Source organism: Scyliorhinus torazame, chromosome 31 (genome assembly GCF_047496885.1).
Source record: "Scyliorhinus torazame isolate Kashiwa2021f chromosome 31, sScyTor2.1, whole genome shotgun sequence".
Classification (NCBI taxonomy): domain Eukaryota; kingdom Metazoa; phylum Chordata; class Chondrichthyes; order Carcharhiniformes; family Scyliorhinidae; genus Scyliorhinus; species Scyliorhinus torazame.
This window is the reverse complement of record NC_092737.1, coordinates 30,283,488-30,306,224: the sequence shown is the minus strand read 5'-3', so window position 1 is coordinate 30,306,224 and position 22,737 is coordinate 30,283,488.

Below are 22,737 nucleotides of genomic sequence, written 5' to 3'. Positions count from 1 at the left end.
ATATCTTCCTGGAAGATTTCATTGACTTACCACTTAATATCTCGACACATGGTTTACTTAAATAGAATAAGTAAACTTTACAATTGGAATTAACAGCAATTCTTTCAGGATATTAACTTCAATACATAATACGTAGGACATACAGTGCAGAAGGAGGCTATTCGGCCCATCGAGTCTGCACTGACCCACTTAACCCCTCAATTCCATCCTATCCCCATAACCCAGTAACCCCACCTAACCTTTATTTTGGACAGTAAGGGCAATTTGGCATGGCCAATCCATGTACCCTACAATTCTTTGGATTGGGGAGTACACCGGAGCACCCAGAGGAGAGCCACGCAGACACGGTAGGACGCACAGACTACGCACAGTCAGTGACCGAGCAGGGAATTGAACCTGGGACCCTGACGCTGTGAAACCACAGTGCTAGCCACGTGTGCTACCGTGCTGCCCTTCAAATAACGTTTATTTTCAAAATTAAAAGATTAGTTGGAAAGAGGTCACTCACTCCAAAAAAGAGTGTTTTAGTTCAATGAACCCACTGTCGTAATCTGTTCATATCTTTAGAAAAATAAATTGAACGATTTTATAACCCAAGTGTCCCTGAGGTGTTTCCCCAGGGTCTAAATTAAAGGCTTTGAGAGTATATAACCTCAGGGTTTCAGACACAGAGACTGCCAGAAGCACGAAGGACACATCACGTTATACTGAAAATGCTTTATCTCATTGAAAGAGTTGAGAAAATATTCTACCATATCGTTGCTATTGTTGGTGTTCTTGGTAAGTGACGATAACCATTGAAGTTGCGTAAATCTGTGTGTGAACGGCTCTCTGAATTTAAACTGTTCCTGAAAATATTTAATGCTGATCCTGTGCTCACTGTTATTCAGACACCTGACCATCGATACAATTCACTGAAGTCAAATGTCTTGAAACATGTCGATGGTTTGAATCCTTTTCATCAACTGGCACTAAACCTCTGTTTGTAACTCACTGAATCTTTGATTAATAAAGTTATTATATTGAGTGGAATGCTGTTTCATGTTAGGTTGGATCTCAGTGAAGGCAGTCTCTCTGAAGGAAGGTTAAGTGGGAGTAAGAATGAAATCATACTGAGTGTGGGTCACTAACCAGAGAGGAATATCTGACAGCAGTGAAAAATATTACTGGAAGTCTGTGTCAGTGTAGAATTGTTCTGAGTGTGGGTCTCTCATTAGAGCGGAATATCTGATCCAATTATCTATCTATTAATGGGATTATCTGTCCGAGTAGTATTGTGTGTGGGTCAGGAAATGGACTGAACATAGTTGGTTCTATTTTTAAATAATGTATTTTATTGGTCTCTCCATGCTGTGGAGTTCTCTCTCTCTCTCTTAACATTGAACTGCTCCAACGGAAACAGATATCGCCCACACTCTGATATTTTGTAAAATCCACAATAATGTAGGTTTTGCGATATTTTTTCTCATTTATATTGATCCTGAAATGAACTCCAATGTGTGTTAAATTGTTATGGATGTTTTAAACTGTGTTTTTGCTTCAATCGATTTGTGAGTCTGTTCACGTGAACCCAGAAACCCCTACAGTCTATTCAGACACTTATTTTCCAGGGAGTGATTGATCATCTTATTCTTCTGAACAAATTGCAGCAACGGACACTGGCTGGTCGGGAAATTCATTTTCAATTGAAATACCCACCTTGCAACTTTATAACTAATGATGAATGTGTGGCTGTCTTTAGTTGTGTTTTTCGTCTGTATTCACTGTCACTCACTTTGGATTTGTCACTCAATTCTGTAACTATCAATCTGCTTCCCGATTCCATATTGATGACGTAGATTGTGGAGGAGAGTGCTCCCACTGCTGATCCTTGTGGAACACCACTTCCCACCTTCCACCAATCAGACTAAATCCCTTTACCTCCGTTTCCTGTGTGTGTCTCCAGCTTGCTAACCATTCTGCTGCTGTGTCCTCCACCTCCACTGGCTCTGACATTATCCATGAGTCTGTTGTGTCGGCCTTTAGAAAATAAAATTGTTTAACATCTATCACACTTATCAAATCTATCATTTTTCATACTTTTTGAAGAAATCCAATCAAATCTGTCAGTATTGATGTTGAATTTGGAATATGTGCTGAACATTTTTTTAACTGGACGTTTTAACTGGACGTTTTCTCATAATTCTAATGACATTTTTTTCCTGCTGTTGACGTAGTGACTGGGGGATTATTTTCTGGAATTGTTTTATTTTCTGTTTTAAATTCAGGAATATGAGAAACCGACTGCTGCCGTTCAATTCTTTGGATATATTCTGATGATGATCAGTGAATAGATATAAATGTTTCTGCTGTTTCTCACTGTCTATTTTGTGAATATTTGTGGTTGAAATCCATCCGCCTCCAGTAATTTCCCTCTTTCTGGACCCGACCCTTTGGCCTCCGACCTGCTCCGCATATTTTCATTGAGATCTGTCAGTTCGACATCGACCGCCTAAATTTCTCTGTTCCTCTCGCCCACGCTATCCAGTCTCCCTCTGAACTTGCTCCAATCCTCTCTCTCGTATCCAACCCTGACCTGGTGATCTAGGCTGCTCACAAGTGTGGTGCCATTATTATCTGGTGTACTGGCCCCCTTCCCCACAGAGGCTGAGCGCTAACTCTCAGGCCCATCCTGTTACCTTCCCCTGGACCAGGATCCCACCACCAAACATCATGATATTGTTTCCAGGATTTTCACTGACCTCAACGAATTCTCGAGATCTTCCGTCCAAGTCTCGGACATCATCGTCCCGCAATCCCACTCATCCTGCATCAACCTCCCGCTTCTATCTCCTTCCCAAATATCTACACACAGGAATGTCCCAGTAGACCCGTCATTTCAGCCTGTTCCAGCCCCACGAAACCTATTTCTTCCTATTTTGATCCCATCCTCTCTCCCCTGTTATGACCATTCCCACCACATTGGTGGCACAGTGTTAAGCCCTGCTGCCTCAGACCACCCGGATCCGGATTCAATTCCCGCCTCGGGTGACTGCCTGTGTGGAGTCTGCACTTTCACCACGTGTCTGTGTGGGTTTCCACCGGGTGCTCCGGTTCCTTCCCACAGTCCAAAGTTGTGCAGGTTAGGTCGATTGGCGGTGTTAAATTTTCCTTCGTGTCCAAAACGACGTGTACGTTAGATTAAGGGATTACTGGGATATGACAGGGGAGTGACCTTGGGTGAGCTACTGTTTCAGAGGTTCGGTGCAGACTTAATGGCCCGAATGACCTCCTTCTGCACTGCAGGGATTTTATAATTCCTGATTCCTCTTGTGCCGTATCTTATATAAACACGGTCCACCCATCTCTCATCTTTACACAATTCATCTCCGACACTTCCCTTCCTTTCCTTGACCTGTCTGTCTCAATTTCCAGCGATACAATGACCATCTTCATTTTAAAATGATTTTTTATAATCTTTATTGCCACAAGTAGGCTTACAATAACACTGCAAGAAGTTATTCATTATAACTCACCGAATCCACAGCTACCTCGTGTCCAGATCCTCACACCCTGCTTCCTGTAAAGACTAGCTAGCTCTGAAGAGAGGTTGAATAGATTAGATTATTAGATTATTTTCATCAGAAAAACGGAGGTTGGGGGGGGGGGGCCTCATTGATGTCTACAAAACCATGAGAGGTATAGACAGGGTGGATAGCAAGAACCTTTTTCCCAGAGTGGAGTACTCAACTACTATGGGCCACGAGTTCAAGGTGAGAGGGGAAAGTTTTAAGGGAGATATGCGTGGAAAGTTTTTTTACGCAGAGGGTGTTGGGTGCCTGGAACGCATTGCCGGCGGAGGTGGTAGAGGCGGGCACGATAACGTCATTTAAGATGTATCTAGACAGATACAGGAATAGGCAGGGAGCAGAGGGATACAGATCCTTAGAAAATAGATGACAGTTTTAGATAGAGGGTCTGGATCGGCGCAGGCTTGGAGGGCCGAAGTGACTGTTCCTGTGCTGTAATTTTTCTTTATTCTTTTTTCTTTGAATCCCATTCTCCCAGTTTTTCCCCCTCCAGCGCCTCTGTTCTGATGATGCCATGTTCGAAAATGGCTGCCTTTTCGTTAGCCGGCGTTGCCCCCACTACCTTCCTTTTGTTGACAGGGTTCTCAATCGTGTTCCATTCATTTCTCGCACCTCTGTCCTCGCGCAGCCCCTCCAACCCGGAAACATGATAGGGTTCCCCTACCCTCACTTTCCGCACCACCGGCTTTCACATTGAAAGGATCATCCTCCACCATTTATGCCAACATGATCCCACCGCGAAACACATCTTCACCTCTCAGCAGCCAATATTCCACATTTTCTGCATTCCACAAGAAACGCTCCCTCCTTGACACCCTTGTCCACTTCTCCATCACACCCAACACCCCTTTCCCTTCCCACAGCATCTTCCCTTGCAATGACAGTAGCTGCAACTTTACCTCCTCCCGTATTAAGAATCTAGGCAGCAAACTCCTTTCTGGGGAAGCAGCGTTTCACTTCTGTTCCTTCAAGTTGGACTAAATATTCGCTGATCTCCTCTACATTGGAGAGACTAAATGCAGACTGGGTGACATCTTCACTCAGCCCACAAGCAGGACCCGAGCCTTCCTCTTGCGGCCATTTTAACTCAGCACCTTGCTCTCATGCCCACCTGTCGGTCCTTGGCCTGCTGCAAGGATCCAGTGAAGCCCAGCGCAAGCTGGAGGAGCAACATCTCATCTTCCAATTGTGCACGTTACAGCTCTCAGGGCTCAACCTGAACTTCAACAGCTTGAGACTCGGAGAGGGTGCCTGGTGAATTACGGACGCTGGGAAGGGTGTGCCCTGGGAATGACCTAGAGACTGGACAGACTCTAATATCCCCATGATTTTGCACTGCGAAATGCCTGCGCTTGTTTTGTTTTCCCATTCGAAAGATGCAATAATCCAGGAGTGTTGTGCAACTCCATCAAGAATCCAGTCCAGGGAACGATCCAATCCGGGATGTGATCCAATAATTGAGAGTGAGCAGGGATGATAACCTGGTATGTTTGTATCAGGTTTGCGTAAACTGGTCGGACTCAGTTAATCCTGTAAATCAGACTAAATTAGAAATGTAATCTCTCCCAAAGGTATTTGATGTTATTTTAATAGAAATTTAGATTACCCAATTAGTCTTTTCTAATTAATGTACAATTTAGCGCGTGGCCAATTTATCTACCCTGCACATATTTGGGTTGTGGGGGTGAGTCCCACTAAGACATGGGGAGAATGCGCAAACTCCACACGGACAGTGACCCAGGGCCGGAATCAAACCCGGGTCCTCAAAGCCGAGAGTCAGCAGTGATAACCAGGGCGCCGCTGTGCCGGCCTAAAGATATTTGAATAATGAACATTTTCCTACCACTGCCATCAAACTGACAAGGCTGCAATTCATACCTTTCCTCCTCCCACCTCCGAAACAATTGGGTTACATGTGCTACTTCTCTCTCTGATATGTTAATCTCTGTGCCACTCCTGACGCCCCCCCCTCCCCTCCCCCGATACCAACCCACTGCCCACAGTATATTGATTCTGAAATCGTGCCCTGGTTCAGCTACGGAGAATGATTAACCAGTAATTTCCAGGCTCTTCTCCATTCCCTCTCTGACAGTTAATTTATTGGGAATTGCGATTCTGTGTCGGGGGAAGTGTGGCCTCTCTACCTGCACCACCCGCTACCTGGTGGCCATGGCAACGGCGGACCTGCTGTTTATTATCACTGGCCCCATACTGAACAAGATCACTGTTTACTACTTGCCCCGGAGTTTCCTGGACCTCACTCATGTGTGTCGTATTAACGCAGTCCTGCTGCTTGCAGCCACCGATCTTTCTGTCTGGTTCACCCTCACTTTCTCCTTTGATCGATTTGTGGCCATTCGCTGCCAGAAACTGAAAACTAAATATTGCACCGGGAAAACTGCGGCTGTGGTTCTTTCAACAAGTGGCCTCCTGCTCTGTGTCAAAAACATCCCAAAGTACTTTACACTTGACCCTTGGGCGATGATCGACAATGTCCATTGGGGCTGTTCCACAAAGAGCAGCTTTTACACCGAACCTGGATGGGTTGTATATAACTGGTTTTCTCAGGTTTTAACCCCATTGATCCCATTCTTCTCAATCCTGTTGATCAACGCTCTGACAGCCAGACACATTTTACTCACAAGTCGGGTCCGGAAGGCACTGAGGGCTAAGAGTCAGGGAGACAATCGCAAAGACCCAGAGATGGAGAGCAGAAGGAAGTCAATGATTTTACTCTTCAGCATCTCCGGAACTTTCATTCTCCTCTGGACCATGTCTGTAATAAAATTTTTCTATTTGGATTTGAGAGGATTGTATTACATCACCCTTCCTCAGTATAATTTCCAACAAGTCGGATTTATGCTGCTGGATTTCAATTGCTGCACAAACACATTTATTTATGTGGTGACTCAATCCCGGTTCAGGGAGCAGATCAAGATCGCGGTGAAATATCCGGCGACATCAATTATCAAATTAATGAATAAATAAAACTGACTGACAACCCCTCGGATAATCAGGAGCTCCAGCCGCTGACAGAAAGTCGCCCAGCCGATCAGAAACTCCAGCCGCTGACTGACAGCACCTCTGCCAATCGGAGGTCGCTCGGACTGCCTTACAACAGCATGTAACCAATCGGGTGCATGAACCTCTGACTCATAGCCGGGGTAGCCAATCAGAGACTTCCCTTTCAGGCTAGACAGCCGCCGCAGCCAATCAGAGAATCAGCACTGACAGGGCTGGCGGGGGAAGCACTGGTATTGTCCGCGGGGGGTGAGGGCACTGGCATCGATAATTGGGGGTGGGGCACTTGGAGGGCTGTCTGGGAAACTGGAAAGTCTGACTGGGGCGCATTGGGAAGGCTTGCTGTGCAGCATTGGCAGGTCTGCCAGTGGAGGGGCACTGACTAGCCTGAGGGGTACTGGCAGGATGGCAGGAGAGGGGCACTTGCTGGCCTTGGGGGTATAGACAATTCTGGCAGGAGAGGGACACTGGCTGGTCTGGGGTGTGATTGCAGAACTGTCTGTTTGAGCGGCCTCTGCCACTTCTAGTTTGGGGTTGGGTGTCACGGCAGGTTTGGCTGGGAGGGACTATCAAAAGCTGGCTGGGATGGTGGGGGGGGGGGCAATGAGTGCTGGCTGGGGAGGGGCACTAGCAGCGCTGGCTTGGTGTTGGATCACCGCCAGGTACGGGGGCGGCTGGTCAGTGGAATTTGAATAGAGGATTGGCCGTGTGGTCAGGGTGCCCCCCCCCACGGGATAATTGTGCCCAGAAGGCACGGAGCACCATTGCCTCAGCCTGCAATGCAGCCATGTCCCGTGCACCCGCTGAATGCCCATCACAGCCCATGAGTAGGCAGATTGAAACCGGCCATATGGGTGCCACACACCATCACCCCCGCACCCCAGCATCGCATCCTCCACCGCCCCCCCCACCCTCACACAACAGCAGCGCAACTTCCACCGCCCTACCCCCGCAACGCAGCAGCGCACCCTCCAGCCAACACCCCAGAACCACATCCACCAACCCTGCACACCATTACCCAATGCCCCACTGTTACAAAAACCTTCCCACCAAACTGGCAACCATTCATTGGTGGGGCAGCATACGATCCCCCAAAGGCAGGACTCACAGAAGCCCATACTGTCGGACGCCGGGCGGGGGGCGCGGAACATTACACTGGCAGGGTGAGTGCAAGCCAACGTAACCCCTGCAGCAGGATGAGCCGGGGCCAGAGGCTACCACTGTGACCGGGTACCGGCCGTGCCAGGGGTGCGGAGAGCAGAGCGCCTGTGGGAACGGACGCGGGCGTTGGATGGGCGAGGGGGTAACATGTGGAGGCAGAAGCTGCAGTGCAGACCAGGGCCACCGTGTAGCCCGGTGCACCTCGTTGGGCCGCCAGTACGCACCATGTTAAGATGTCTGCCTTTCACACCCTGCAGACAATGGACCTTGGAATCCAAGCTGGCATGGTGGTCTTCATCCTGGCCGCCGCAGCCATGTGGGATGCACTGAGGCTGCGCGAGCAGGAGCTGCTCGAGAAGGACCCTGCAGAACAGGACCGAGCCACAAAGCAACAGGAGCCAACCGGGGAGGATTGCGAGCCGGCCGCCCAACAGACCGAGGAGGAGGTGGGAAGGAGGCACCGCATCAGCCTTCCTGTGCACCGGCAGCGCCTGTGATTGCAGCAGCTGCCGGACCGGGAATGCCGCCGGTGACTCCGGCTGAGCAGGGGACAGTGCGACATATCTGCCAGATGATGGTGCACCTGGCGCCGGGGGATATGGGGAGGACACCAGATCCCGATGATCACGGTGACGGTCACGCTGAACCTTTAATCCGCGGGGTCCATCCAGGCGCCGCGTGGGGACCTGTCAGGGACCTCGCGGCCTCGGTGCACAGATGCATCTGTGACGTCACAGGCGAGATAGATGACCGGCCGGCAGATGATCTCAACTTCAATGAGCACCGAACCCACCAGGATGCCCGGGCAGCGCGGTTTACTGCCATCACCGAGATACCCCAGTTCCAGGGGGTGATCGACGGGATGCATGTCCTCTGAGAGCATCAGCCAATGTCAGGTCGATTTTCACAAACCGAATGAGATTCCACTCGATGGCGTGCACCTGGTATGTGACCATGAGATGCGCATTATGCCCGGTAGGCAGACAGGTGCACGATATCCCCATCCTGGCAGACTCGCCAATTCCCGGCCTATTCGAGGCACATTCCCGGCTGAGGGGTTGGCTCCTGGGCGACAGGGGTTATCTGCTATGGGCGTGGTTGATGATGACTATTCAGAGGTGATAGACCGCTGAGATCCGCTACAAAGACGCCCATGCAACATCAGGTAGCGTGATCGAGCGGTGCGTCGGCATCCTGAAGATGCGGTTCAGATGTCTGGATCACTCTGGAGAGGCCCTCCAGTATAGCGCTAGAGTTTCCCACATCATCGTGGCCTGCTGCATCCTCCACAACATTGCGCAGCAGAGGGGTGACTGGCTGGAGAAGGAGGAGGAACGCCAGGCCTCGTCTGATGAAGAGGATGCGGGGGAAGGGGGTGGGTGGGCAGGACATGGGTCCAGGGCAGGCACAGGACGCCGCACGGCTTGTGCACCTTAACTGGAGGACACGGGGCGCTCTAATCGACTCCATGTTTCCCCACTAGACGCCTGGATAGAGACAAGCGCATCCCACGTCATCCCCACAACCCCCCCCCCCCGCCCCGGGTCGACAACTCCCATCCATTGACGCCCTCCATGCCCGCACCCCGCATCCCCTTCCATGCATTACTACCGGCTGCGGTCCCTGGGTTGGCAGCAACAGTGGGTCTGGTCCATGGGATTGAGGATGATGGCAAACCGCTTTGTGATGAACTCTATTGCTCCATATTGAACAACTCCTCACTCCTGTCCACGGCCACACTGTCCCACCCAACACCGCATGGGGAGGGATGGGGGTGAGGCATTGGAGAGGCGTTCGCTGGCGAACAGCGGCCCCTGGGCCAATCCCACCCCCATTGCCCGCACATACACCCCAACCCCACCACCAGCGACTCTTCGGCAGCCAACCCAGCCCGGCCCGTCCCTCAGACCCTCTGATAGAGCACCGAGGCAGGTTGGACCTTTGTGGACAAAACTTGTTAATGTGCAAATGTTAACAGAGTTGTGCCCCTACCGCTGTATACTATACAGTGTGCTGCACCCGTGCCAACCTAACTTGTGTCTAATTGACCAGGCTTATGTGCGCTAATGCTACGTCTAGGTGGATCTCCAGACGATACACCAGGAGTGCAGGTGACCTCCTGTGATCCGCACCTTTGGCGCTCGTCTTTTGGGGCGACTGGGTCTGGTGGCGGGGCGCTGGCCTGCAGTGCCGGCTGCCCACCAGACGTGCCAGGGACAGGAGGGAGAGTTCGAGGCACGGTGGTGTTCCGGCACCACCACATCACTGCAGATGCCACAGGCACGGAGCCCATCGCCTCCTCCTCCCTCGGAGTCCCAGGTGGCCCCGGGGTTACTCCTTCGGTCCGGGCTGCGTCCGGCGATTACCCCCCGAGGCTCCCCACCACCGGGCGCTCCATTCCTGGAGACCCATTGCGTCCCGACCAGGGCCTCAATGTTCGCAGCCACGGAGCGAGAAAGTAGATCACCTCCCTCTGGGTGTGCACCACCTCAGCCAGTGACTGCGTCACCACCCTCTGGATGTGTGCCACCTAAGCCAGTGCTTGCGTCACCTCTCTCTGGGTCTTTGCAATAGCATGAGAATGTCGCTTTAAGAAATGTTTGGCTGCTCATGTTACTGCAGTGATGTCAGAGTGTGGGTGGAGCTGAGCTCTGGCTCTGCCTTTTGTTTCACTTGGCGAAAAGCTTGGGTGTGTCTTTGTCTTTTAGGTTTTGTTTTCAGTGCGTTGAAGCTGAAACAAGACAAAGCAACTGTGCTGCTGTTCTCTCTGCCATGAAAAGACTATCTCTTGATCATTTGGTGAATTCAGAGTTATAAATGTTTTCAGTAGTGACTTTAACCTGATGTGGTTATGTTTTTTGCAAGTCTTCTGGATGTTAAAAGGACAGCGTAAGCATTACTTAGTGCTGTAATTGGGGGGGGGGGGGCTATATTTGAATTCATGGTTGCTCAGATGTTTCCTGTTTGTTTTAAAAAGGTTAACTTGAGTTCATAAAATAAACATTGTTTTGCTTTAAGAAATACTTTTCCATTTCTGCTGTACCACACCTGTACGGTGGGCCGTGTGCTCCCTATACCACAATCTATTAAATATGTGGGTCAGCTGAACTCCATGATACTCTTTGGGGTTCTCTAAACCCTGGTCCATAACAAATTGGGGGGCTCGTCCAGGATAAAAGTCTATCTATTGGATTGGCTTAGTGAATTTAAAGGCAGTGCGTTCTCCCAGTGAGCCAGAGAGGAGACAGGCAGGAGTGAGACAGCAAAGAGTGAGTTTGGGAGCTTGAATCGAGGTGGGAATTTAATTGAATTGAATTGAATCAGTAAGGCAGCTTCTTTTAAATTTCAGGAATGTAAATTAATTTAAATTAAGCGAGTATTGTGCAGTGTAGGTTAACAAGGGCTGCCCAACCCACTCACATAACTGGTTGGCAGTTAAGTGTCAGTCACTTTAATCTACTTTGATCTAAAAGCAGGTGGGGGAGGGGAGTCAATTCAGGACAGTTTAGAAAGAGCCACTTGTAAACTCACTCCCAGTGAGTTCTCCCAGTGAGCCAGAGAGAAGACAGCCAGGGGTGAGACAGCAAAGAGTGAGTTTGGGAATTTGAATCGAGGTGGGAATTCGAAGCTGGGTGGGGAGGAAGTGCTTTTTGTGACTGGTAAGTAGTGTTTCTGCTTTTCTGTTTCTTTTCATTGGTATATTTATTTATTTTTTTCTTTGTTGTTCATTTATTTAGTTAAATTTTTTGGGGGGAGAAATTGAAATTGTTGAAGTTAACCGAAGGTTTAAGACATGGCAGGAGATCTCAGACCCGTGTCATGCTCCTCGTTTGCGATGTGGGAGCTCAGGGACACGTCCACTGTCCCTGGCTCCTTCACGTGCAAGAGGTGTGTCCAGTTGCAGCTCCTGTCAGACTGCTTGACGGCTCTGGAGCTGCGGATGGACTCACTTTGGAGCGTCCGCGATGCTGAGGACATCGTGGATGGCACGTTTAGTGAGTTGCTCACACCGCAGGTGAAAGGTAATGAGGGAGATAGTAAATGGGTGACCAAAAGACAGAGCAAGAGTAGGAAGGCAGTGCAGGTGTCCTCTGCGGTCATCACCCTGCAAAACAGATATACCGCTTTGGATACTGTTGAGGGAGATGGCTCACCAGGGGAAGGCAGCAGCAGCCAGGTTCATGGCACCGTGGCTGGTTCTGCTGCGCAGCTGGGGAGGAAGAAGAATGGCAGGGTTATAGTGATAGGGGACTCAATTGTAAGGGGAATAGACAGGCGGTTCTGCGGACGCAATCGAGACTCCAGGATGATATGTTGCCTCCGTGGTGCAAGGGTCAAGGATGTCTCGGAGCGGCTGCAGGACATTCTGGGGTGGGAGGGTGAACAGCCAGCTGTCGTGGTACACATAGGCACCAACGATATAGGTAAAAAAAACGGGACGGGGTCCTACAAGCTGAATTTAGGGAGCTAGGAGTTAAACTAAAAAGTAGGACGTCAAAGGTAGTAATCACAGGATTGCTACCAGTGCCACGAGCTAGTCAGAGTAGGAATGTCAGGATAGAGAGGATGAATACGTGGCTCGAGAGATGGTGCAAGAGGGAGGGATTCAAATTCCTGGGACATTGGAACCGGTTCTGGGGGAGGTGGGACCAGTACAAACCGGACTGTCTGCACCTGGGCAGGACTGGAACCGATGTCCTGGGGGGGGGGGGGGGTGTATGCTAGAGCTGTTGGGGAGAGTTTAAACTAATGTGGCAGGGGGATGGGAACCGATGCAGGAGGTTGGAAGGTAGTAAAACAGGGACAGAAATAAAAGGCAGTAAGGGGGAAAGTGTAAGGCTGAGAAGCCATAGTCAAAAATCAAAAAGGGCGACAGTACAAGGTACAGTGACTGAGGGGAGCTCAGTGAATAGGACCAGGAATACTAAAATAAATAAAACGGGAAGTGAAAACATTAATGGTAAGCGACGCGGCAGGTTGTTACAGGAAGATATGGGTTCGGCGACAAGGAAAATTAGGAGAAAGGTTAAGAGGAAATATAGCTTAGGAGAGGTTACTGATCGAGGTGTTAAGATTCACAACAGAGGTAAAAAAGCCAACATAAGTGTACTTTACCTGAATACTCGTAGTATTCGGAATAAGGTAAATGAGTTGATGGCGCAAATCATCGTGAATGACGATGATTTAGTGGCCATTACTGAAACATGGTTAAAGGATGGTCACGACTGGGACTTAAATATCCAAGCGTATCAATCCTTTCGGAAGGACAGAGTGGATGGTAAGGGAGGTGGTGTAGCTCTGTTATTTAAGGATGACATCCGGGCAACAGTAAGGGATGACATCGGTGCTATGGAGGATAAGGTTGAATCCATTTGGGTGGAAATCAGGAATAGTAAGGCGAAAAAGTCACTGATAGGAGTAATCTATAGGCCACCAAATAGTAACATTATGGTGGGGCAGGGAATAAAGAAAGAAATAACAGATGCATGTAGAAATGGTACAGCAGTTATCATGGGGGATTTTAATCTACATGTTGATTGGTTTAACCACGTCGGTCAAGGCAGCCTTGAGGAGGAGTTTATAGAATGCATCCGCGATAGTTTCCTTGAACAGTATGTAATGGAACCTACGAGGGAACAAGTGGTCCTAGATCTGGTCCTGTGTAATGAGACAGGATTGATTCAGGATCTCATAGTTAGGGATCCTCTCGGAAGGAGCTATCACAATATCGTGGAATTTAAAATACAGATGGAGGGTGAGAAGGTAAAATCAAGCACTAGTGTTTTTTTCTTAATCAAAGGAGATTACAATGGGATGAGAGAAGAACTAGCTAAGGTAGACTGGGAGCAAATACTTTATAGTTAAACAGTGGAGAACCTTCCAAGTGATTTTCCGCAGTGCTCAGCAGAGGTTTATACCACAAAAAGGAAGGGCGGTAAAAAGAGGGAAAATCGACCGTGGGTATCCAAGGAAATAAGGGAGAGTATCAAATTGAAGGAAACAACATACAAAGTAGCAAAGATCAGTGGGAGACTAGGGGACTGGGAAATCTTTAGGGGGCAACAGAAAGCTATAAAGAAGAGTAAGATAGATTATGAGAGTAAACTTGCTCAGAAGATAAAAACAGATAGTAAAAGTTTCTACAAATACATAAAACAAAAAAGAGTGGCTCAGGTAAATATTGGTCCTTTAGAGGATGAGAAGGGAGATTTAGTAATGGGAGATGAGGAAATGGCTGAGGAACTGAACAGGTTTTTTGGGGTCGGTCTTCACAGTGGAAGACACAAATAACATGCCAGTGACTGATGGAAATGAGGCTATGACAGGTGAGGACCTTGAGAGGCTTGTTATCACCAAGGAGGTAGTGATGGGCAAGCTAATGGGGCTAAAGGTAGGCAAGTCTCCTGGACCTGATGGAATGCATCCCAGAGTGCAAAAAGAGATGGCTAGGGAAATTGCAAATGCACTAGTGATAATTTACCAAAATTCACGAGAATCTGGGGTGGTCCCGGCGGATTGGAAATTAGCAAACGTGACACCACTGTTTAAAAAAGGAGGTAGGCAGAAAGCGGGTAATCATAGGTCAGTGAGCTTAACTTCGGTAGTAGGGAAGATGCTGGAATCTATCATCAAGGAAGGGGCAGCACGGTAGCCTTGTGGGTAGCACAATTGCTTCACAGCTCCAGGGTCCCAGGTTCGATTCCGGCTTGGGTCACTGTCTGTGCGGAGTCTGCACATCCTCCCCGTGTGTGCGTGGGTTTCCTCCGGGTGCTCCGGTTTCCTCCCACAGTCCAAAGATGTGCGGGTTAGGTGGATTGGCCATGATAAATTGCCCTTAGTGTCCAAAATTGCCCTTAGTGTTGGGTGGGGTTACTGGGTTATGGGGATAGGATGGCGGTGTTGACCTTGGGTAGGGTGCTCTTTCCAAGAGCCGGTGCAGACTCGATGGGCTGAATGGCCTCCTTCTGCTCTGTAAATTCTATGATAATCTATGAAATAGCGAGGTATCCGGATGGAAATTGTCCCATTGGACAGACGCAGCATGGGTTCATAAAGGGCAGGTCGTGCCTAACTAATTTAGTGGATTTGTTTGAGGATATTAACAGTGCGGTAGATAACGGGGAGCCAATGGATGTGGTATATCTGGATTTCCAGAAATCCTTTGACAAGGTGCCACACAAAAGGTTGTTGCATAAGATAAAGATTCATGGCATTAAGGAGAAAGTAGTCGCATGGATAGAGGATTGGTTAATTAATAGAAAGCAAAGCGTGGGGATTAATGGGTGTTTCTCTGGTTGGCAATCAGTAGCTAGTGGTGTCCCTCAGGGATCAGTGTTTGGCCCACAACTGTTCACACTTTACATAGATGATTTGGAGTTGGGGACCAAGGGCAATGTGTCCAGGTTTGCAGACGACACTAAGATCAGTGGTAAAGCACAAAATGCAGAGGATACTCGAAGTCTGCAGAGGGATTTGGATGGACTAAGTGAATGGGCTAGGGTCTGGCAGATGGAATACAATGTTGACAAATGTGAGGTGATCCATTTTGGTAGGAATAACAGCAAAAGGGATTATTATTTAAATGATAAAATATTAAAACATGCTGCTGTGCAGTGAGACCTGGGTGTGCTAGTGCATGAGTCGCAAAACGTTGGTTTTCAGGTGCAACAGGTGATTAAGAAGGCAAAATGGAATTTTGCCCTTCATTGCTAGCAGGATGGAGTTTAAGACTAGAAAGGTACTGCTGCAATTGTATAAGGTGTTAGTGAGGCCACACCTGGAATATTGTGTTCAGTTTTAGTCTCCTTACTTGAGAAAGGACGTACTGGCACTGGAGGGTGTGCAGAGGAGATTCACTAGGTTAATCGCAGAGCTGAAGGGGTTGGATTACGAGGAGAGGTTGAGTAGACTGGGACTGTCCTCGTTGGAATACAGAAGGTTGAGGGGGGATGTTATAGAAACATATAAGTTTATGAAGGGAATAGATAGGATAGATGCGGGCAGGTTGTTTCCACTGGCGGGTGAAAGCAGAACTAGGGGGCATAGCCTCAAAGTAAGGGGAAGTAGATTTAGGACTGAGTTTAGGAGGAACTTCTTCACCCAAAGGGTTGTGAATCTATGGAATTCCGTGCCCAGTGAAACAGTAGAGGCTCCTTCATTAAATGTTTTTAAGATAAAGATAGATAGTTTTTTGAAGAATAAAGGAATTAAGGGTTATGGTGTTCGGGCCGGAATGTGGAGCTGAGTCCACAAACGATCAGCCATGATCTAATTGAATGGTGGAGCAGGCTCGAGTGGCCGGATGGCCTACTCCTGTTCCTAGTTCTTATGTTCTTATTTTCTTGTTCTTATGTTAGCACATTGTGGTTGCTTTTCAGGTGTGGTATTCGTCTTTAAGTAGGGAGCGTGTTTTGGACAATAGCTCTTTCAGAGGCTCAGAGGTGTTTGTGGGTGGAAACCATCACACGCAGTACCTTACGGACAGAGACTAAAAGCAGACTGTTAGATGTGGCAAAAACATTACAGTTAACATGACCTGACAGGATACGAAAAGATTAGGTAATTCGGGCGGTGGCTAAGCACTTAAAGTTGCCTGAGATACCGTTTGACATATTGGAATTGGCAAAAATTCAGTTGCAACTTAAACAATGAGAAAGAATTAAAGCTGCTTGAATACGAAAGAAATAGAAAGGAAAAAGGAAGAGAAACGGAGATACAGATCAGGGAAAAAGATAAAGAGAGAGAGTTTGAGCTTCAGAAAATGGCCATGAAACAGGACAGTTCGTTTAAATTGGCAGGCGTAAAGGGATAAGTACAGTTGGATGATAATGATGAGGACAGTGAGAAAGAGCGTCACAGTCGAAGGCTTGGTGGGGATCTATTTAAATATGTCCAAGCATTGCCAAGGTTTGATGAGAAGTAGGTAGAAGCCTTTTTCATTTCATTTGAGAAGGTAGTTAAACAAATGAAATGCTCACAGGACATGTGGGTATTACTGATTCAAACAAAAGGTGGTAGGTAGGGCCAGTGAAGTGTTTGAATCATTACCGGTGGAGGGGGAGGTATCTGGTACGTATGAGGAGGTGAAAAATTCCATCTTAGTGGCATATGAACTCGTGCCTGTAGTCTCTTGACAATGATTTAGAAATTTAAGGAAAGAATTTGGTCAAACATACATGGCATTTGAACGGCTCAAACAAAGTAATTTTGATAGGTGGATAAGGGCTTTGACAATAGACCATACGTATGAAGCTCTCTGAGAAATTATACTTTTGGAGGAGTTTAAAAATTCAATTCCTGATGTAGTGAGAACTCATGTGGAAGAGCAGAGGATTGAAACTGCGAGATTATCAGCGGATAAGGCAGTTGATTATGAATTAGTTCATAAATCAAAATTTGGTTTCCGACAACAGTTTCAGCCTGTGAGGGATAGAACAACAAAAAGGAAATATACAGCACAGGAACAGCCCCTTCGGACCAGCAAGCCCGTGCTGACCATGCTGGCCGACTAAACTACAAACTTCTACACTTCTTGGGTCCGTATCCCTCTATTCCCATCCTATTCATGTATTTGTCAAGATGCCCCTTAAATGCCACTATCGTCCCTGCTTCCACCACCTCCTCCGGTAGCGAGTTCCAGGCACCCACTACCCTCTGTGTAAAAAACGTGCCTCGTACATCTACTCTAAACCTTGCCCCTCTCACCTTAAACCTATGACCCCTAGTATTTGACCCCTCTACCCCGGGGAAAGGCCTCTGACTATCCACTCTGTCTTTGCGCCTCATAATTTTGTAGACCTCTATCAGGTCGCCCCTCAACCTCCGTCGGTCCAGTGAGAACAAACCGAGTTTATTCAACCGCTCCTCGTATCTAATGCCCTCCATACCAGGCAACATTCTGGTAAATCTCTTCTTCACCCTCTCTAAAGCCTCCACATCCTTCTGGTAGTGTGGCGACCAGAATTGAACACTGTACTCCAAGTGTGGCCTAACTAAGGTTCTATACAGCTGCAACATGACTTGCCAATTCTTATACTCAATGCCCCGGCAAATGAAGGCAATCATGCCGTATGCCTTCTTGACTACCTTCTCCACCTGTGTCGCCCCTTTCAGTGACCTGTGGATCTGTACTCCTAAATCTCTCTGACTTTCAATACTCTTGAGGGTTCTACCATTCACTGCATAATCCCTACCTGCATTTGACCTTCCAAAATGCATTACCTCACATTTGTCCGGATTAAACTCCACCTGCCAGCTCTTCGCCCAAGTCTCCAAACAATCTAAATCCTGCTGTATCCACTGACAGTCCTCATCGCTATCCGCAATTCCACCAACCTTTGTGTCGTCTGCAAACTTGCTCATCAGACCAGTTACATTTTCCTCCAAATCATTTATATATACTACAAACAGCAAAGTCCCAGCACTGATCCCTGTCGAACACCACTGGTCACAGCCCTCCAATTAGAAAAGCATCCTTCCATTGCTACCCTCTGCCTTCTATGACCTAGCCAGTTCTGTATCCACCTTGCCAGCTCACCCCTGATCCCGTGTGACTTCACCTTTTGTACTAGTCTACCATGAGGGACCTTGTCAAAGGCCTTACTGAAGTCCATATAGACAATTTCAACTGCTCTACCTGCATCAATCATGTTTGTGACCTCCTCGAAAAACTCTATCAAGTTAGTGGGACACGACATTCCCTTCACAAAACCATGCTGCCTCTCACTAATACGTCCATTTGCTTCCAAATGGGAGTAGATCCTGTCTGGAAGAATTCTCTCCAGTAATTTCCCTACCACTGAAGTAAGGTTCACCGGCCTGTAGTTCCCTGGATTATCCTTGCTACCCTTCTTAAACATAGGAACGACATTGGCTATTCTCCAGTCCGGGACATCACCTGAAGACAGTGAGGATCCAAAGATTTCTATCAAGGCCTCAGCAATTTTCTCTCCAGCCTCCTTTAGTATTCTGGGGTAGATCCCATCAGGCCCTGGGGACTTATCTACCTTAATATTTTTTTAAGTCGCCCAACACCTCGTCTTTTTGGATCTCAATGTGACCCAGGTTATCTACACACCCTTCTCCAGACTCAACACCTACCAATTCCTTCTCTTTGGTGAATACTGATGCAAAGTATTCATTTAGTACCTTGCCCATTTCCTCTGGCTCCACATATAGATTCCCTTGCCTACCCTTCAGTGGGCCATCCGTTTCCCTGGCTTTTTATGTACGTGTAAAAAGTTTTGGGATTTTCCTTAACCCTATTTGCCAATGACTTTTCGTGACCCCTTCTAGCCCTCCTGACTCCTTGCTTAAGTTCCTTCCTACTTTCCTTATATTCCACACAGGCTTCGTCTGTTCCCAGCCTTTTAGCCCTGACAAATATCTGCTTTTTCGTTTTGACGAGGCCTACAATATCTCTCGTTATCCAAGGTTCCCGAAAATTGCCATATTTATCCTTCTTCCTCACAGGAACATGCCGGTCCTGAATTCCTTTCAACTGACACTTGAAAGCCTCCCACATGTCAGATGTTGATTTGCCCTCAAACATCCACCCCAATCTATGTTCTTCAGTTCCCGCCTAATATTGTTATAATTAGCCTTCCCCCAATTTAGCACATTCATCCTAGGACCACTCTTATCCTTGTCCACCAGCACTTTAAAACTTTCTGAATTGTGGTCACTGTTCCCGAAATGCTCCCCTACTGAAACATCTACCACCTGGCCCGGCTCATTCCCCAATACCATGTCCAGTACCGCCCCTTCCCTAGTTGGACTGTCGACATATTGTTTCAAGAAACCCACCTGGATGCTCCTTACAAACTCTGCCCCGTCTAAGCCCCTGGCACTAAGTGAGTCCCAGTCAATATTGGGGAAGTTGAAGTCTCCCATCACCACAACCCTGTTGTTTTTACTCTTTTCCAAAATCTGCCTACCTATCTGCTCCTCTATCTCCCACTGGCTGTTGTGAGGCCTGTAGTAAATCCGCAACATTGTGACTGAACCCTTCTTATTCCCTCTTCCCGTTGTCCAGCTGTGATATTCTCCCGAACCAGTAGCACAACTCCGCCACCCCTTTTACATCCCCCTCTATCCAGCCTGAACCATCTAAATCCTGGAACGTTTAGCTGCCAATCCTGCCCTTCCCTCAACCAGGTCTCTGTAATGGCAACAGCATCATAGTTCCAAGTACTAATCCAAGCTCTATGTTCACCTGCCTTACCCGTAATACTTCTTGCATTAAAACATATGCACTTCAGGCCGCCAGACCCGCTGTGTTCAGCACCTTCTCCCTGTCTGCTCTGCCTCAGAGCCCCACTGTCCCTATTCCCTAGATCTCCCCCAATGCTCTCACCTTCTGACCTATTGCTCCCGTGCCAATCCCCCTGCCAAACCCTCCCGTGTGGCACTGGCAAACCTCGCGGCCAGGATATTTATGCCTCTCCAGTTTAGATGCAACCCGTCCTTCTTATATCGGTCACACCTGCCCCGGAAGAGCTCCCGGTGGTCCAGATAACGGAAACCCTCCCTCCAGCACCAGCCGATTAGCCACGTGGTTAGTTGCTCTATCTTCCTATTTCTAGCCTCACTGGCACGTGGCACAGGGAGTAATCCCGAGATTACAACCCTAGAGGTCCTGTATTTTAACTTTCTACCTAGCTCCCTGAACTCCTGCTGCAGGACCTCATGCCCCTTCCTGCCTATGTCGTTAGTACCAATATGTACAACGACCTCTGCCTGTTTGCCCTCCCCTTCATAATGCCCTCTATCCGTTCGGAGACATCCTGGACCCTGGCACCAGGGAGGCAACATACCATCCTCGAGTCGCTTTCACGTCCACAGAAGCGCATATCTGTGCCCCTGACTATAGAGTCCCCTATTACTATTGCTCTTCTGCTCTTTGACCCTCCCTTCTGAACGTCAGAGCCAGCCGTGGTGCCACTGCTCTGGCTGCTGCTGTTTTCCCCTGATAGGTTATCACCCCCCCCCCCCCCCGACAGTATCCAAAGGGGTATACCTGTTCGAGAGGGGGACAACCACAGGGGGTTCCTGCACTGACTGCCTGCCCTTTCTGGTGGTCACCCATTTCTCTGCCTGCACCTTGGGTGTAACCACCTTTATGTAACTGCGATCTATGACGCTTTCCGCCACCTGCATGCTCCTAAGTGCAGCCAATTGCTGCTCCAACCAAACCATGCGGTCTGTGAGGATCTCCAGTTGGGTGCACTTTCTGCAGATGAAGCCATCTGGAACGCTGGAAGTCTCCCGAACCTGCCACATCTCACAGTCAGAGCACTGAACCCTTCTAACTGACAGTGCGTCAATTAATTAGTAAATTAAAATTAAAATTTAAAAACATTAAAAAAAAAAAATTAACTGTTAACTATTTGTTTCCTAGCACTAGATTTCTACTATAAATGTGAAAGCTAAATATAGTACTCTCCGATCTCTGGCTTAGATACCCCTCTGAATTATAATTATGTTTAATTAGTTACCAATGCTTAATTTTTAAAATTCAATGTAGATTCCCAACCAGCCACTCAGGTCACAGCTTTTCTGTGATGTTATTTCAGTCCCCCCCCCCCCCCCCCACACACACACACACAATTTGAAAAGGTAATAAAAGTTGAAACTAGGGTCATGAGAAATTCTCAAGCGGTAAAGGTAAAGGTGATCTGATGTGAGATAATAAGATGAGTGTACCTCAGACTTAATAAGAAATCCAGGACGGTGGAAAGGAAATGAAAAGTTTCAAATGTTTTCACTGCAATACACTGGGCCATGTAAAGTCACAGTGTTGGTGGTTGAGGAAAAGCACTGGGGAGATTGAAGTGGTAAAACAGGAAAAGAGAGTGGGGTTTGTTAAAGTGGTAAAGGAAAGCCCAAGTGAAGTGAAGGAGGTGCAAAAGATTGTACAGCCTGATCAAGAGATGACTCATAAGAAGGTGCCAGATCTCTTTAAAGAATGTACTTGTGTAGGTAAAGGTTTGCTCATGTGTATCGGGTGGAGCAGGTAAATAAGTCACAATAAAGAGATACGGGAGCTCGTCAATCTTTAATGGTAAGAGTTGAGGCGTTATGTAGATTGGGAAGAATGTTGTCAGAAATGGTGGTGATATGTGGAATTCAGGGTGAGAGGAGTAGTGTTCAATTATATAAAGAACGGTTGGAAAGTCCAGCGAAGAGTGGTGCCGTGGTAGTAGGAATAATAGAGAAACTATGTTGTCCAGTAATAGTTTATCTTGGGTAATGATATAGCTGGATCGCAGGTGGGTGTGATGCCTACTGTGGTTGATAAGCCAGTAGACAATCGGACAACTGAAGTGTTGAAGGACGAATATCCTGGGAATTTTCCGGATTGAGTAGTAACAGGGTCGCAAAAGTCACAGGTTAAGACAAGAGCAGAAATCAAAGACTGAAGATGACGTTGAAGTGCAATTAGCAGAAACGAGTTTTGATTAGATGGTTGAAAAAGAACAAGAACAGGTGACGGATGAGGCGGATATTTTTAGATCAGGAAAATGTGCGGAGTTACAACAGAAAGATGTAGAAATAAACCGGTTGCATCAAAAAGCATACACAGAGGAGGAATCTGAGTGTATACCAGTGTTATTACCGTAAAAGTAATGTCTTGATGAGAAAATTCAGACCTTTACATATGCAGGCGGATGAAAAGAGGGCAGAAGTTCATAAAGTAGTATTGCCGGTAGGGTATAGAAAGGAGCTGTTGCGAGTTGCACATGAGGTACCAGTGGGAGGTCATTTGGGAATGAGGAAATTTCAAGCTAAAATCCAATAACATTTTTATTGGCCTGGATTACATAAAGATGTCGTTAAATTTTGTCAATCATGTCACACATGTCAAGTGATAGGGACACCTCAAGCTGTGATAAAACCAGAGCGCTTAATACAAATTCCAGCATTCAAGGAACCTTTTACAAGAGTCCTAATCGATTGCGTCGGACTGCTTCCTAAATAGAAAAGT